General features: G+C 43.4%; 2 pseudogenes; one reads left to right on the forward strand and one right to left on the reverse strand.

The window, feature by feature from the left end:
- The first annotated feature begins 10,177 nt into the window (after positions 1 to 10,177).
- LOC139649219 (P2Y purinoceptor 1-like) lies at positions 10,178 to 13,963 on the forward strand (annotated as a pseudogene).
- A 55-nt stretch (positions 13,964 to 14,018) lies between these two features.
- Positions 14,019 to 15,764, reverse strand: LOC139649223 (UDP-glucuronosyltransferase 2A1 pseudogene; annotated as a pseudogene).
- Positions 15,765 to 18,687: the final 2,923 nt, after the last annotated feature.

Genomic DNA, 18,687 nt, shown 5'->3' on the forward strand with positions numbered 1-18,687 from the left:
CATGAGGAAAATTCAGAGATGGTTCAGCCGCCTGCGTCTCGACCCAATACGGCACAGAAGACACATGCTGTCCATCCCTCCCTCACTGCAGTCAGACCTGGCATACTGGAAAACCCCTCGTGTCCTGTCAACAGGGATTCCCCTCAGGAGAGCGACGTCACACATATCAGTGTACACAGACGCGTCTCTTTCCGGCTGGGGAGGGATGTGTGAGTCTCACGCTGTGGGGGGAAAATGGAAGAATCCTACTTCCCTCCACATAAACTGTCTGGAACTGTCCACGGTGCTCAAAGTGCTAAAGCACTTTGTTCTGATGCTGACGAACAGGCATGTCGTAGTGAGGACAGACAACATGACAGCGGTGTACATCCCGGGGGTACAGAACCGCGCTGCGGACTTGATGTCTCGCGGCGGCCCATCCCACAACGAGTGGAAACTGAGTCCCACACTAGTTCAGATGTTGTGGGACACGTTCGGGAAGGCGAAGGTGGATCTGTTCGCCTCACAAGAGAATGCGTAATGCGCACTGTGGTTCTCCATGAATGCACAAGACAATCCTCCACTGGGAGTGGATGCCTTCTCTCACCGGCCGTGGCCCAGGGCTCTCCTTTATGCGTTTCCCCCAGTTCCCCTGATTACTCGCCTCTTAGTGCACATTCAGGAGGCGAAACTAGCTTTATTCTGGTGGCACCAGAATGCGCAAGCGCATCTTGGTTCCCGATCATGGTGCAGCTGCTGGCGGGGAAACCGTGGCAGCTCCCATGGCACAGAGACGCACTGTCACAGCTGGACGGTGATAGGCCAACAACTGTGGGCCTGGCCGCTGAACGGGAGCGCTTGGAAAGGTTAGGTCTGCCCCCTGCGGTGGTGCGCACTATCCAAGGTGCGAGAGCCCCTTCTACTACAGCGTGTTATGCGGGTAGATGGTCTGCTGAGAGGCTGTCCTCTGCCTCTCGTGTTAACCTACCTTCAGATGCTGGTAGATAACAATTTGGCTCCATCTACAATCAAAGCGTATGCTGCAGCCATTTCATCCTGCCACGAGGGCTATGGAGAGAGATCAGTTTTCGTGCATCCCTTGGTGAAGCACTTTAAAGGGAGTCAGGCGACAGAAACCTGTCGTGCGCTCTCTAGCTCCACAGTGGGATTTACCTCTGGTGTTATGCGCTCTGGGGGGGTCCCCCTTTTGAGCCGATAGCCCAAATCTCTCTCAAGATGCTATCCCTGAAAACAGTGCTCCTCCTAGCCCTGACGTCGGCTAAGAGAGTGAGTGACTTATGCGCACTGTCGTTCTCGACGTCCTGCCTTTCTATTAGAGAGGACGGGAGCGCAGCGACTTTACAGCCAAATCCCTCATTCACACCTGAAGTCCTAACAAACTCCTTTCGGTCGAGAATTATTTCCCTCGAGGGGTTCTTCCCCCCGCCTCACAGAGATGAGGCAGAGGAAGCGTCTCACAGACTCTGCCCAGTGCGCGCTTTGTCTCAGTATGTTTTGCGCACAGCAAACATCCGACAGACACAGCAGCTGTTTGTTCATTACAGAGGGCATTCACAAGGCTCGGCTCTGTCAAAACAGCATCTGTCGCACTGGCTGTGTGATACCATCACACAAGCCTACAGTGCGGCGGGAGCCGAGCCACCACAGGGCGTCTGGGTGCACTCCACGAGAGCCTTGTCATCATCTACGGCCCTTCTCAGAGGGATGGCGGTGGCAGACATCTGTGCAGCAGCATCTTGGGCTTCTCCGTGCCCTTTCATCCGTTTCTATCTGCGCGATGTTTCTGAGTCCTCCCTGACTCATTCAGTCTTAAATGTGCTAGACCGCAGATGACGCGTTGTCAGATCTGGCGTTTTTACGCACATGCCAAACGGTGCACCCCCAATCCAATCATCACAGATTAGTGGGCTGCATGAGGGATCATTACGATACGTAATCAAGGTCTCACATTCTATAATGGCAGTGTTGCGTGGAGCAAGTGTTCTATCACTTTTTTCCACGCAAGGTTGACATGAGGTCAACCATGGCACAGCCGGTGTTTTCCTGCCTTATTATGCTTCGCATTATAGGGTTGTGAACTGGTGTATGTTATCTGCTTGAGGTCCTTGGTGTCTCAGTGGGCATTGACTACATAAGCTTTGCCCTTAACCCAATAGCGACAGCTCTTAGAGGGCGAAGCCTATACAAAATAGAACGTTAGTTCAACAAATGCGTGTGTGCAGTGGAAGTTTGTTCTTCTCAAAAAATTTGCATCTACTTTGGCAAATGAAGTCCGGGAGACGGATGCCATGTCGTCTGCAATATTGAAAGGCGTTTAAAATGTACCCCTCGAAAAATAAAAGGTGAGATTGTGAATTATTTTACCTCCGCACTGAAAACTTAACCGCTGCACCTTTATTTTGAAAAGCCTCTCGCTTCGCGGAGGAGACCCCAAACAGTTAGTTATGTTACCATAACTCAAGATTCTATGAGTATAGGCGTATCCCTCTAAGACTTAGGCCCCCTGCTCCACCAACATTGGCCAAAGAAATTACTGGCTTTTGGGAGCAGAGCTCAGGTCCCGACACTGTATATTCTATAGTTGAGGACCTGAGTGTAGCCACTGTAGCGTAAGTGGCGGGAAAGGAAATCTTCAGACTGTGCATGCGCGAGAGGGATAAACCCAAAAGCGACAGCTCTTAGAGGGCTACGCCTATACTCATAGAATCTGGAGTTATGGTAACATAACTAACAGTTTGGGGTCCCCTGTCCCCCGGACTTCATAGCAGAAGTTTTGGGAGTCATAATGAAAAGCTGGCTGGTCATATAGGCCGCCTTCGCCAAAGTAGATGCAAAATTTTTGAGAAGAACAAACTTCCACTGTGCACACGCATTTGTTGATCATGATTTTAGTGCCCATTTACACTATGCATGTTTTCCTATCCATCAACATAGCTGTAGTTTGCAGTCTGGTTTTCTATGAAGTTGGTCCTTATTGTGACCCTACAACCCACTACCTCCTCTTTAGATGTTTGCAACACACATCTGGAGCAATTCTTTGACTTATGTGTTAATGTTTAGTCTAAGCAGTAGGCATCTTGTATTGTTGAATAAAAACGAGTCTGACTCTGACTCTCATTATGCTAATAATCTAATAATTTAGAATGAGTCATGATAGATTTCTGCTTAAAATATCCATCACAGCTAGACTTCTACATTTTTTCTTGTATGTAATTAAGTGGAAAACACTAATTTAGACTCAAATTAAAGCAGTTGTGACTGAAACATTGCAATGTGCAGATTAAAATCTATGTTTCATCAGATCTGAGGAAGCTACCCTTTGACATCAAATGATTTCCCCTGTCAGCAGATATTCATCTGAAATGTAGGGCGCAGCCGCAGAGCGTGCCAACATGTTTTCCACAGGATACAGCTAAACCAGAGCCTATAACAACTTGTTTAGCTGTAGCCTAGATTCAGGTTGAAATCACACCACATCTGAAGAGAAGCATGATTAAAGATAGCTTTCAAAGTAAAACTAAAATGATTAAGTTAAAATCATTTACATTTATTAATTATTATAATTGAATTTAAAAAAAAAGTTAATCATAGCATCACTTCTTTCCTATGGCAGATGAACATCAGAAATGCGTGTTTTTACAATAATGAAGAAATGCTGCACGCTCTGAAGTATTAGTTTGATAGTGAAATAGATTCTCACCTCAGGTCTTCAGAGCCTCAGAGATTGAGAGTAGATTGTCTTTCTCAAACCAAGAAAATCCAGTGTCTGAATGTATTATGCAAGACTCCTGATGAACCCCTGGCCGACATGAGAGTGAATGTATAACTCAGGCTGCCCCTGATTCAACTGGACCACTCCACCTGGTTATCCAATCAAAATGTAGGCAAAGGTCCATGCATGCATTCCTGCTCTCTAGGAGAGCTGTTTTCTCTTTAAAATGAGCCAAATACAGTGGGAAAACCTGTTTCTTTCTATAAAAGGGGAAATAATACTTTTGTTCAAAATCACTGTTCCAGAAATCACTGTTCCAAGAAATTCAGTGTTGTAAATGGTGGGCAACAGTTGTGTAGAGTCGAGGAATCAGTGCACAGTATCAGTGCTGTTCAAGGAGGAGGCACCATATTGCAACATAATACATCCAATGGGTTTAATGTGGGGGAGATGATTAGAACCTACTGGATAAATGCTCTAAGTGCGCATTATTATGATGATTTTTTTTTCTTTCAAATTTCCTGTTATGGTTGTTTTGGTTCTATGCCCTGTTCCTCTAATGAAATACTGGGCCGCAGAACTTCCTCAAGAGCTAAAAATGAATGTCTGGGTTTTGGGGTGTCAGAGTGTTAGACAGTGGAATATTGAGGTGGTAGTTAGGTAATTGATCTGACGCAGCCAAACCAAACTATAAGGTAGCCACTGCTCTCTCCATAACCAGCGCACAGCAAATTGACACATTTATGGATTTAACTGGACGTTCTGGTGCAGGCCCCACATCAAGAATGTCTCTTTGGTATTGTTGAGGAAATCACTCAGAATCATTTTAGGAGTTTGCTGGAGAGGAGTGTTTAATAATATACTAGGGTCTGGGTCTGAGATAGTACAGAACAATGGAACAGGGAAGTAATTTATGCAGTGAACCAAAATTGTTGTAGCCAACTGGTATGTAAACTAAGTTGTAGTAACAATGGGGAGTACTCTGCAGTCACGGAACAGTTTACAACGACAAAGGATGATAGAATCAGAAGGTGATAGGATGTTTCTCCCAGACAGCACTTAATTATCTGCAGTTTCAATGGGCTCCAAAGTCTTTTGATTAACACAGGACAGGACATAACAGTACAGTATGCTTATTTTCAAGGTGTCTCTGAAGGTGTCTCGTTGTCTGAGGTTGTTTGCTTCACTATCGATGCTCAAACAATTCTTCATCTTCAACAGTATGTTAGTCGCCCCTCCGGACCACAGCTGCAGGCAGCAGAAATGTCGTGCCTGTCCTGAAGAACCTTACTGTACTCTCACCACCTCTGGTTGCCTAATACATGATCTGGCAATCATTTGAATTTAATCATTAACAACATTGCATACCTAAGTCTACTTCTCCCATCGTCAATGTAGTATCTTTAAACATGATAGGGACTGTTCTGTAGGCCTGTATCTTGGTGTGTGTGCTGAAAATACAGTAGAGTGTCCATGGAACACAGCATCATTTCCTGTCATCAAAATATCTGCAAGACCCTTGGGTTTTGATCCCAAATGTTAAACCCTCCCCACTTCTTATGTAAAGTCTACTGAATGTTCTGTGGAGTCTAAACACACACCACGCAGCCAACAACAGGGCCGGGCTGCTGACGCTTCACTGCTGTTCATTACACTTCACACACGTGTGCACGATGAGTGATAAGTGGTGTGGCAGGATAAAGTTGCCACCCCACCTCCACCCCCCACCCCACCTCACCTTCTTAGCGACCTTTGCTCTTGTTATGATCCGCCCCGTTAGTGCTGCTTCTCCCTCGCCATGTGTGTAAGTTGTGAACTCTGGCCCTGGCAAACACTAAAGGACAAGCCCAGTCTGCTGCTATCATATGTCCATGTGTCGTGAAAAGAGAGGGGTCGGGCGGGGAGGGGGGGTGGGTTGAGAATACTTTGGCAGAGGGGTTTAGTTACTTTAATAACAGCATCAGTTCTGTAGCTACTGGACACGTAGTCCTCGGAGTCGGTTGGACGGTCTTCAGATGGTCTACTGGTCGGTTCATTGGAATACTGGAGAGAATGGAGCTGCCCCAGCTGGAACATGTGAGGCGCCGCAGGTGTGACAGTGCAGGTGAGATCACTAAGTGTACTGAGTGTAACTAAGTTATAAGGAAACTTTACTGTAATATTTTTCTACCGTACATCTAGTATGTGATACGTTACAGGACATAGGCCTAGGCTCATGTTGTCAAGGGAGAGCTACACAGACAAGTTGTCAAAGGATTGAGTGCTACACAGAAAACAACAGTCTATGTGTTGTTTCCAACGTAATGCTGTGCTTTAGGCAGCAGTGAAGTCGTTTCACAGTGCCACATTTTGAGTGGCACTATTGCAAAAGTAGCTGGTATGGTATATACAGGAAATGACTTAGGATAACAGACCGCACTGGGTTGTCTGTTGTGTAATGGACAAAGTTAGTTCTCTATCTCCCTCGTTGTGGGTTTTAGCCAAGCGTGCCCATGTCTGAAGTTAAGAAATGCTTTGCACGACACAAGTTATTGAAGTTTGTAAGCGGTAACAATGGTGAGTGACTTTATGGGACAGTGAGTGAGCCAGGTGCCCTGCCCAGGTCCTCCAACTCACCTCATATGAAGACACATGGCATATATTTACACTTCAGCAATCTGGAACCTGATCACTGCAGCCTGAGACACACCTCACCTCTGAGGAAGTCTTGCTCAAGAATAAACCAGTTGCTTGTGTTAAGTGGAATTTACTCATGTGCTTTACTTCATATTCCTTGCAAAATTCTTCTCCTTTTTAGTGTGTGTGTGTATGTGTGTGTGCGTGTGTGCGTGAGGGAGATAGAGGGAGAGGGAAAGCCCAAACTCTATATCCCCTTAGCCCTTGTTTGGGAGGGCAGGCTCAATTCCTGCCAGAGCAAACCCCCAACAAGATAGTATGTACCCTCTCTCAATAATTGGGCTTAGCCCAAAACAGAAACACTGGCCATTAGTGGCTAGCATAAACACTGGCCAAGATGGGATTTGCCACTTAGACTTTGAACATGGGCCAGAAATACGGTAAATGATGTGCCCTGTACATAGTTAATGGAATAAATGATATTTGGTATGAGTTCTGAGATCTGACACTTTGATACAGACTGTCCAGTGGCATTATGTCATCGGTGACCCTTTCCTTCAGGGTGACAGGGAGACATGAGACTGTCAGAGCCATTGGTCTATTAGAAAGTGGCCAACATTTCGAAAGTTTATTTGAAAATAAGACATTTATTGAAAACTCTTTCTAAATTTTCATGTCTCACACGCATCATTCACAGCTATACGCTTTGGGACTGGTTACATTCCCAGCTACATTCATTGGCTACATTCACAGCACAACACAGCAAATTTCCTGTGTTAATATGTGTTGATTAGTTGGAGTTGAAACGTGTTGAATGCAGAGTTGTGTGCCCACTCAAAGGCTTTGGGGCAGCTGTTCAAAATTATAGAAAGTGTTAAATTAACTCTGATCCGAGTGGACTTCTATAAACACTGGCATACACTCTAAGACTTAAATTAACATCACCCAGTGTCACCCAGTTTCTCTACAATGACTGTGCTTATTGAAACATAAATTCTATAAACACAGCAAATTACGATACCAAATTACAGAACCATAGCTGCTGTCATAGACTTACTGTACAGAATATAGAAAACTATAGCCTACATTAACCTTAAGGAGTGTAACTGCCCCCTTGTGGCAAAAGCGAGGAAGCCCTACTGTACATGTGATAAACTAACTGCAGTACTAACTGTGCTCATCTGAATTCATTAAAAGTTCCCACTTTTTTTTAGCTGTCCCAGAGGAATCTGTTGTTCTTGCCACTGACTTACACTTGAGTTCCCAGGTCTGCCACCAGAACAGATGTACAGCACGGTGGATTTGGATGCTTCCCTGCTGTCTGACATCATCGGACAGATTTGGGCTAACTCCGGGGCAGCTACCCTCAGGCCTTTCTAATCGTGAAACAGACGGAGAGGCAGACAAGCAGCATGGCCAGAGGTCCCCCCCCCCCCCCCTCTCCCTCCCTCCCCTCCTGCCTACCAAGTCCTTCTCCTTAGCAACAGTCAGCTGACCTACGTAGAGTTCAATGAGGCACACACACACAGACACACACACACACAGACACACACACACAGATACGGCTGTGTGCCTCCCTTGTTCACACTCAATCCTCTGTGCAAAGGGAGTGGGACAGCGTCTGCCATCCTGGCCTCATGGCTCTCACCATCGACACGTCCACAGAGCAGAAAACACTCACGCAGACCGCACTGCTCAAGATCTGGGTGCCATGGATGGGCTACAACATGAACCGCCGGAGGGGATGTAAGTGACGTGAAAAGCCGACCCAGCTTGGATAGAACAGGTTCAAGATGCGTTACCTGTCTCTCCTCCTACTGTCTGCTTCTGTTTCAACTCAATTCTTGTTTCTACTACTTTGGATTACCTCTCCTTGTGATACAGCAGTCATGTCACTCATCTGTCTCACACTGGGCTGTGCTGGATCTTGACCATGGATCCCCCCACCTCCTGTTGGTGTGTGACTTAGCTCGGTCCTGCTCGGGGAAGGAGGTAGGCAGGCGGCTGTGTGAGGGAGACAGAGAAGTCGGCCATGCGATTAGGGCCAGGCAGGTCAGAGCTGGCTCTCTGCTCTGCGACTGACACGGTCCTTTGAGCAGTTTTGCTGATGCGGCATACTCCATTCATACTGAGAGGGCCTGGAGGCTGCTTCTCTCCCTCTGCCTGTATAGAGACACATGGGCCATCCGGGCACTTGTGGGGTACAGCTAACTGGCCCCCTTAATGCCTGTTGACAGCAGAGACAGACATGCATGCAAAAGTTAACATGGCTAACATCATGACAGGCTAACAAAAACACAAAGATGTTTAGATTTGGTCATCTCTCCCGTCAGATGAAGATTTTAGTTTGTTTTTTCTTCACTGAAGCTTCATTAAATAATCGTGAGTTGTGAATCTCAGACAGAGCCTTAGATCCGTCCCATAAGAATAATGCTGTCACAGTTATAGAGGAAACATTATTGCTCTATACAGCTGTTTTGTTATGAGCAGATTTGTGACCATCTGCATGGAAAAGACATTTTAACACGCTCGGGCAAAGGTTATCTTTCTGCAGATTAGGAGTGTTGGCTACCTGAGGAGGGGCAGCATCTGGTCAGTTTAAGTTCCCACCACTCACAGTCAAGTTCCCATCAGTCACAGTCAAGTTCCCATCAGTCACAGTCAAGTTCCAATGGTGTAAAGTCACTGCAACTTGCGAATGAAATCTAACATTTTGGCAGTCATTCTCTTAAATTGGCCATCTTTTTCTCTCTGCATCTTTGTAATATATATTTCTAACTGAGAAGCACCACTTTTTGCAACAATAATACATTAATACATGTACTGGATTTAATACATTCACTGTACTGGCAAATTGTTGTTATCACATGTGTAAAAACGTTCAAATTAAAGACATGAAATGCACTTAAGCCACAATTCTTGTCACTGTGACCTTTCAGGAAGTGTTGTGAGGAGAACAGTATACGGTGCAGTGGGCACGGTGCATGTGCTGCATCAGTTCAACAGGAAGTGAGAAGTATATGCCTGATTATAAGAGTTGATTATAGATTAAAATGATATATAATTAATTAATTAAGATTATATAAATAAACAGGATGTAAAGTTATATGAGCTTCACAAACTGTGACAATTACCTATAAAATTAACTATTTTTGGTCTGCATCAACTACACACCATTGTGTGGATGCGGAAGAGGATTAGGGCCACGTGAAAAAATTGATTTTTATAAATTAAATTTGAGTTCTGAGATTAATCTCTGAATTCTGACTTTAATCTCAGAATTCTGACTTTAAACTCAAAATTCTGAGATTCTGATTTTATTCTCAGAATTCTGAGATTAATCTCAGGACTCACATTTTTAATGTGGCCCTAATCGTCTTCCGTACTATTGGCTCAGATTTAAACACTAAAAATATTCTGCAAAGATTCTAGAAAAATTACAGACCCTTAATTATTTTACACTTACAGTATTCTCATCTAGTGACTTTATCCATGCATACAGAGTCTAGCATATCACCTACAGTTTCAAGGTTAATCAAATCTGTTCCCTTGTGCCTCAGGACATACTCCATCCAGAGGGTGGTGCAGGCCATGGGTTTTAGCGATCTGTTATGGGGAAGTTGTGACTGTCTGCACAATAATTATTCAAATGGCTACCCAGTATGGCATTCCCCTTTAAACAGTTAATTTATCACACCTTAGCAGGTCACATGTACATTTTCTGTTCACTCCCATGTGAACAAGAGTCTAAGAATGTGGAACAGGAAGCATTCTTTAAAGAAAAAAAACCCTCTCCTTGCGCCACTCAAAGCACCAGAGTGTCCACTGTGATTATTCACTGCTTTTCAGAAGACAGAATGAGGAACACCTCTTGTGAACCAGTTAGCGTTGGCTTTACATACAAATTCCTGCCTGCTGTTTACATCTTAGTATTCATCATCGGCCTGATAGCTAATGGTTGGGGATTGAAGTCCTTGCTCCAGAACTGGAAGAAAATTAAGATCATCAACATTTTTGTTCTCAACCTTGGAATCACAGATATTTTGTATCTGCTCACGCTACCGTTTCTGGTTGTGTACTATTTTTTTTAAAAATAAATGGATCTTTGGAGATGTATTCTGCAAGATAACAAGATTCTGCTTCAACCTGAATTTATATGGCAGCATTGGGTTCCTCACTTGTATCAGTGTGTACAGGTACCTGGCCATTGTCCACCCAGTGAGAGTGATGGGAAGAATAACTGTCACCCACTCTGTGGTTATCACGATAATGGTTTGGATCTTGGTGAGCATCCAAAGCCTACCAGACATGTTCTTCACCAAGACATTTGAAAACAAGCCTGGGAAATGTTATGATACCACCTCTAAGGTCTACGTTGAGGATTACCTGAACTACAGCCTTGGATGGACCGTCACTGGGTTTTGCATCCCATTCCTCATCACACTGGGCTGCTATGGACACGTGGCTGTAGTTCTGTGTACCAGAAACAGAATTGACAAGGTACAAAAGCAGAGAAGCTTAAAATTGTTGTTTATTTTGATCATACTCTTCTCTGTTTGTTACTTCCCCTATCACGTATTCAAGAACCTCAACCTCAGGGCAAGAATTTTGTTAAAAAAGCGGGAGTGCCACAAATGGTTTAATGAAGTCTACATTGCTTATCAAGCAAGTCGTGGCCTTGTGTGTCTGAACAGCGCCCTCAACCCCCTGGTTTACCTGCATGGAAATGAAGGCCTTCCCGCTCAGTTCAGACAACTGTTCCAGCAAGCTCGTCAGATGGTCAACCGTCAGCCTCTGTCTAACTCCAGCTCTACACCCACTGCAGAACTTGCTAGTGAAGTTTAACATTTTTGACTAGTTCTGTTATAATTGTCTCTTATGTTTCTCTGTAGTACACAGTTGAAGTAAGAAACAAGCCTTTGTGTTTACAAAAACAATAAACTTTCACCCATCCTACCATTTGGATTTTTGTGTCAGATTGCTGTATAGTCACACAGCGAGTGCAGCATAGAAATAGTTTACAACAATCATAAAGGTACCAAAATGAAGGCTTAATTGTTCTGTTGGTGTCACACAAAGCATCAAAATAGAAGTTTTAAGAGCTGTGGGAATTATGTGTACAAAAACTATGTTTTAAATCTTCTTCAAGATTTAGTAGTACTCTTTTATTCACTAAATTAGAAATTCTCTTTTCTCAGAGGTCAGGCTCAGCTACAGAGCAGCAGTCCTGGAGCTGACAGAAATTCAGTGTCTTGCTTAAGGACAGTGACAAAACAAAGTCTGAGAATAATTCAGCTCTAAAGCCAACAATACAGCTGAGTAAAAGCTCTGTAGAATAGAATGGACTTCCACAACAGCACTAACAATATTTAAATCTAAAGTATACTGGAGCCACTTCTTAAACTGATAGTAGTTGGTGAGTAACGTTATTTATGCTACCTGGTGTAGTAACTGCACCCACACCGTCATTGTCATCACACATCTGGAAGGGCCTTGCATCCTGTGTGTGAGCCTCTTCCCTGATAACGGATCAGGAAAGTGGATGGAAAGTGGTTGGATCGTAAAGGAGGCCACTGACCTCTTGGTAAATCACTCCATTTTCACCCTAAGAGCTGATATCAAGGACCAGACCTGGTAAATAACCATAAAACACCAACACCCAGCCCTGTCTTTGGTAATCCCCAAAGAGACAGAGAGTCTGAGATGACACCCATTGGAATGTTGCCAAAATCAAGAGAAATCTTTGATACAGACTCATGAAACCTTGGGTATCACATTGTGGTGGACTCTAATGTATATGACTAATTTTATGTGTAACTGTGATGTTTTATATAATAGTTATTTACGTTATTCAATTTCGTTATCTTTACATAGTGCTTCGATAGCCATGTTTGATATTAAAGTGTTCAGGAATTTGTGCTGAGTTTAATAATGTTAATGTTACGACGGTCAATTATATTGGATAGATCTGGGAACCAAAATTAGGGTTTCATGCATATGTAATGAGCCGTAAAACTAGACATGCCAGCCCACGCACACACCCCTCAACTGATCACAACAAAACCAAACACACACATTTCCAACGCGGATTTCATGCACTTTACGTGGTCGCGACACGTGTGCTAACGGAGTCTGACAACAACTTTGTTCCAAAGTTTGTCTCCAAAGACGGACTCAACTGCATCATCATCATCAAGCCAAGTAGAAGCCTGTTTCATCCGAAACAGTGAAGATTGCCTTGCTGCCTGCCTATCTGCCTGACAAATACACACACACACCAGCACGTGTGTCTGTGTGTCCTGCCTGCTACAACCTCACTATCAGCTATCCTGCTGAGTTTAACTCTGAAGAATCATCAGAACCTCCAGAGTGGGTCGGCGTTAGCCTTGAGAGACCCACAGCCCTGTCCAGCAGCCTGCGTGCTCCAGCCTGAGTGCTTCACCCTGTTGCGGCCTGCTGAGATCAACTGAACAGACGTCGGATCTTCATCCTCCAGCACCTTGTCGAGCCGAGACTCCTCACAGCCTCCCGGCCTCAGCGTGCTTCATCTCCCTCCGGACCTTCGCTGGTGTCGTATGTACTGATCATTGTCCGCTGGGCATCATATCATACATCACACATAGCTATTCCATTACATTCACACTTCACACACATATCACACACTTTATTACGGCTCCCTATAGTTATAGTAGCCTAACCATTCAGTTATTCAAAGATTCATTTGAGTCAGTTTTCCAGATAGTTATACTGTCGCCCTTTATTCCTGTCTTGCCGACTCATGTCTTCCACTGCTCATCTTCCATGATTGTGTCTGCTGAAATGTTGGTTTAATTATCAGTATTGCATATTTACATGATCATCTATTCCTATTGCCATTGATTCATCAATTCATAGGTATACCTCTTGTATATACTGTACTATATTCACTTGTATATACCTGATTATTGAGTGTGCTTAGTTTAGTAATAAACATACTATCTTGCATAAAGTCACCTCCTGTGTTCAGTGTGTGGGTTTAAATTCAAACATGCCGAGAAGTCACTCCTTCAGATGAGACCTGTTGATGCTGTCTGTTATCTGGTGCCCCGTTCTTAATTCTCATTGAAGCTAACTCTAAATTATATTGATATCAGACACCATTAATACCTATCACCACTACACTGGCTATTAGTGATGGAGTAACTTGACTACAGACCTGTATATACAGTATGCTGATAGCTCTGGTTAGTTATGGTTAGGTAACTACTAACCTGAGAGGATAACGATAACTGACAGCTCTCATCTCCACACAAAGCTTTTCAGTAAAACTTAGCCATATATCCATAATCTGCTATTTACTTTGCCTCTAAATTAATAGTTATGTGAAGAGTCTTTTATAGTTTTGCATTAAGGAAAAAAGCTAATTGCAGGCATGAAATTACTGAATAAATGTCATTAATGAATTTCTATATTACCAACATGTAATACAATATTATTCTACCACAGCATACAATTTTGATACTTTCTTAATTTGAATAAAGCATACAATTTTTTTCTTCCTGTCTTCCTAGTGGGTGTATAGCTGATTTTCTCCTCGGTTAGCAGAAGTCTTGACAGAGATCATCCTCCACCTACTCCGACTACCGACTTGAGAGATCAATAAAGCTTTGAATATTGAGCTGTTTGATTCATTTTTCTTTTATGACACTCATTCATTAATCCAAAAAATAGTCAACAGATTAATTGATTACCAAAATGATCATCATTAGTTGCAGCCCAAAGAGTTTGTTTACCACTGCTTTGTATTATGCCACTCTTATCGACAGTCTCAAGTTTCATTTTACATCAAGTTATCTATTCAGTCATACTTGGACTTTCTCCTCCCTGTTAAACCTCTAATTAGGCATCTACAGGAAACCCAAACTAACATCACCACAAGCAAAGCACATGCTACAAGGACTACTATCACATCTAGACAGTGATAGGCATACCATGGCAACTTATATGACTCAGTGTGCAGATGTGCTGCACCCTTGTGCCTCATAACATACTCCAACCAGAAGGTGGCACTGTCCATGGGCTTTAGTGGTGTGTCGTGATGAAGCCGTGACAGTCTGTGCATATTCTCTCTGTAGCGCTTCTGTGGGTCCAGAATATTCCTCAGCATACGGGTCAGCGACTCAACCTCCAAGGTAGTCACTTCAACGATCTCTCCCACTCCCCGGGCCTTCAAACGCACCATGTTGTCAAACTGGTCAAAGATGAGAGGGATGCCCAGAACCGGGACTCCATGGTAGATGGCCTCGTAAATGCCGTTAGTACCCCCGTGAGTGACAAAAACCCTGGTTTTAGGGTGACCCAGTAGGTCATTTTGAGGCAGCCATTTAACCAGCAGGGTGTTGTTACCCAGAGTGGGGGGTCTTTGTCCCAGGTGTCTCCACACCACTTTCTGAGGGAGGCGGGCAAACGCGGAGGCGATGACCTCTGATATCTCGGGGCCGAGGTCACCGAGCAGGGTCCCCAGAGACATGACGACCACCCCATGTTCACCAGAACTCTGCACAAACTCCTCTAATTCTGATGGGAGAGGCTTGGAGGGACTGCAGTGGAACCCTCCTGTGTACACCACATTGGGCATGGTGGGGCGAGGGAACTCGAATATGAAGTCAATCCGCATTAGCCAGAGGTCAGCTCCCTGGATGAGAGACATGACGTTGACGTCGTGGTCAAAATAACGATCACAGACCGCCTGGTAGGGAGGATTTGAGACAAAGTGATACATGTAAACAAGTATGCCATGACAGAAGATGTTATTGATTCTTTGAAAGAAGTCCATACTGTCAGAGTTATGAGAGAATAGTTGAGGGATGTAGGACACAGGTGAGGGAGCGATGGCAAAGTGTCCCTCTCCATTGAAAAGCCAGCGCACATTGAGAACCAAGGGAAGCTGGAGATAGTGCGCCAACAACACTCCCGCTGGAAACACAGGGTCAGTCAGAACAAGATCATACTCAGTCTCCTTCAGCTCATTTGTCAATGTCTTATTCTCAAAAATGGTGGCGATCATATCTGCCATGACCTTATGGTTCTGCTCTAACATGCTGAAAAGATTCCTATAGAAGGCCAGGAACGCCCATGGTGAGCCTTCACTCCGTCGGATCTCTATTGACTTCTTCAAGAAAGAGGTCATGAATGTCTGGCTCTCTATGTTCTGGGGCTGCTCCAGCGGGATGGTGATGGAGGTGTAGTGGGGCGACTGCTCTGAAACGTACCAGCTGGTGGAGGAACGTAGCACGGTGATTTGATGGCCCCGAGAATGAAGCGCCTCCACCAGAAGTTTCATGGTTAGCCAATGGCTCCCATCCACCGGGACGACCAGCACTTTTCCACCATCACAACTGGAGGACAGAGCTGCTAAGAACAGTAGCGTGGATGCCAGGGCTGGATACAACCCCATCACTGTGTAAGACACAGAAAACACACTGACACTACTTCTAACAAATAACTCTGCAAGACATACAATATGGTAAGTACAGAAGAGAATTAGGGCCACATGTGAAAAACCTTATTTGAGTTCTGACAATAAAGTCTGAGTTTAAAGTCAGGATTCTGAAAAAAAGTCAGAATTTTGAGAATAAAGTCAGAATCTCAGAATTCTGACTAGTAATGAATTCTCAGAATTCTGAGAATATTCTCATACTTTTGACCAGTGGCGTAGTCAGGATTTTATGACTAAGTGGCCAAATAGAAGTTGTTGGTGGCCTGCAATAATATTAAAATGTAGGCCATAAGATCTAATTACGTTGGTTTGAATGAACAGTGAATGTCCTCTGTGTAATAACATTGTAGTTTGACCCCTGTAAGTAATACATACCCTGACACATTAATAGCCAAATCACACATATTTTGCAATTCCACATTTATTATTTAACATTGGGTCACAGAAAAGGTCTACCTGCTAGAGTTGAACATCAAAGCATTGTAAGTCTCTCAAGTAGTAGGCCTACACCTTATTGCAACTGCAAGTAATTTATTTCTCATGGTAGAGGAATAATAATAAAGTACAGTTTTCCTTCAAGGAATGACAGTGTTTTATGTAGTTGTGTGTTCCTTTCAACTAATAGCACTGATATTATGGTTCCTAGTCATTTCATGTTGTGGTGCGCTGGCCCTTTAAGAGTCTGTTTGGGTTTTTTTCGACCCCACGCCACGTTACAACTGTGGAAACAACAGTAACTTGAAATACACACAAACGACTCTGGCCTATCTCCAAAACAGTATTTGCCGTCTTTGTTATGGTAGTTTCAAGCAGGTTTCAAGCCACGGAGGTATTATATAATCAGGCCCTAGCTAAATTAGTAAGATTGGAAGTTTAGCAACCAGACAACTGCCGTACTATTTTAAGAATCGAGAAATAAGTGAAAATATGGTGGTGTAATAATATCAGGGTAAGATTAGAGACTCACTCAGGCATGTAGGAGACGGATGCAAAGATTGTCAACTATTGTGTCTGTACAGTAGGCTACTGTGACTTCTGTGGGATCTGTGGCGGTGAAGTTTGAAAACTGTCAGTCGCAGGTTTGGGGTCTCCTCCGCGAAGCAAGAGGCTTTTCAAAATAAAAGTGCGGCGGTTTTTCAGTGCGGAGGCAAAATAATTCACAATCTCACCTTATATTTTTCGAGAGGTACATTTTAATATTGCAGACGACATGGCCTCCGTCCCCCGGACTTCATAGCAGAAAAGTAGACACTTTTATTTTTTTGAGAAGAACAAACTTCACTGCGCACACGCATTTGTTGATCATGATTTTAGTGCCCATTTACACTATGCATGTTTTCCTATCCATCAACATAGCTGTAGTTTGCAGTCTGGTTTTCTATGAAGTTGGTCCTCATTGTGACCCTACAACCCACTACCTCCTCTTTAGATGTTTGCAACACACATCTGGAGCAATTCTTTGACTTATGTGTTAATGTTTAGTCTAAGCAGTAGGCATCTTGTATGTTTTTCTGTAACTGTTTAGTAATATTCAGCACTAATTAACAAAATCAAAATCCTTACATTTGTTGAATAAAAACGAGTCTGACTCTGACTCTCATTATGCTAATAATCTAATAATTTAGAATGAGTCATGATAGATTTCTGCTTAAAATATCCATCACAGCTAGACTTCTACATTTTTTCTTGTATGTAATTAAGTGGAAAACACTAATTTAGACTCAAATTAAAGCAGTTGTGACTGAAACATTGCAATGTGCAGATTAAAATCTATGTTTCATCAGATCTGAGGCAGCTACCCTTTGACATCAAATGATTTTCCCTGTCAGCAGATATTCATCTGAAATGTAGGGCGCAGCCGCAGAGCGTGCCAACATGTTTTCCACAGGATACAGCTAAACCAGAGCCTATAACAACTTGTTTAGCTGTAGCCTAGATTCAGGTTGAAATCACACCACATCTGAAGTTAAAATCATTTACATTTATTAATTATTATAATTGAATTAAAAAAAAAGTTAATCATAGCATCACTTCTTTCCTATGGCAGATGAACATCAGAAATGCGTGTTTTTACAATAATGAAGAAATGCTGCACGCTCTGAAGTATTAGTTTGATAGTGAAATAGATTCTCACCTCAGGTCTTCAGAGCCTCAGAGATTGAGAGTAGATTGTCTTTCTCAAACCAAGAAAATCCAGTGTCTGAATGTATTATGCAAGACTCCTGATGAACCCCTGGCCGACATGAGAGTGAATGTATAACTCAGGCTGCCCCTGATTCAACTGGACCACTCCACCTGGTTATCCAATCAAAATGTAGGCAAAGGTCCATGCATGCATTCCTGCTCTCTAGGAGAGCTGTTTTCTCTTTAAAATGAGCCAAATACAGTGGGAAAACCTGTTTCTTTCTATAAAAGGGGAAATAATACTTTTGTTCAAAATCACTGTTCCAGAAATCACTGTTCCAAGAAATTCAGTGTTGTAAATGGTGGGCAACAGTTGTGTAGAGTCGAGGAATCAGTGCACAGTATCAGTGCTGTTCAAGGAGGAGGCACCATATTGCAACATAATACATCCAATGGGTTTAATGTGGGGGAGATGATTAGAACCTACTGGATAAATGCTCTAAGTGCGCATTATTATGATGATTTTTTTTTCTTTCAAATTTCCTGTTATGGTTGTTTTGGTTCTATGCCCTGTTCCTCTAATGAAATACTGGGCCGCAGAACTTCCTCAAGAGCTAAAAATGAATGTCTGGGTTTTGGGGTGTCAGAGTGTTAGACAGTGGAATATTGAGGTGGTAGTTAGGTAATTGATCTGACGCAGCCAAACCAAACTATAAGGTAGCCACTGCTCTCTCCATAACCAGCGCACAGCAAATTG

This window comes from Centroberyx affinis, unplaced genomic scaffold, assembly GCF_046629955.1.
Source record: "Centroberyx affinis isolate AG114_WGS23_722 - 3 ecotype Tasmania unplaced genomic scaffold, CSIRO-AGI_Caff_v1 ptg001304l_1, whole genome shotgun sequence".
NCBI lineage: Eukaryota > Metazoa > Chordata > Actinopteri > Beryciformes > Berycidae > Centroberyx > Centroberyx affinis.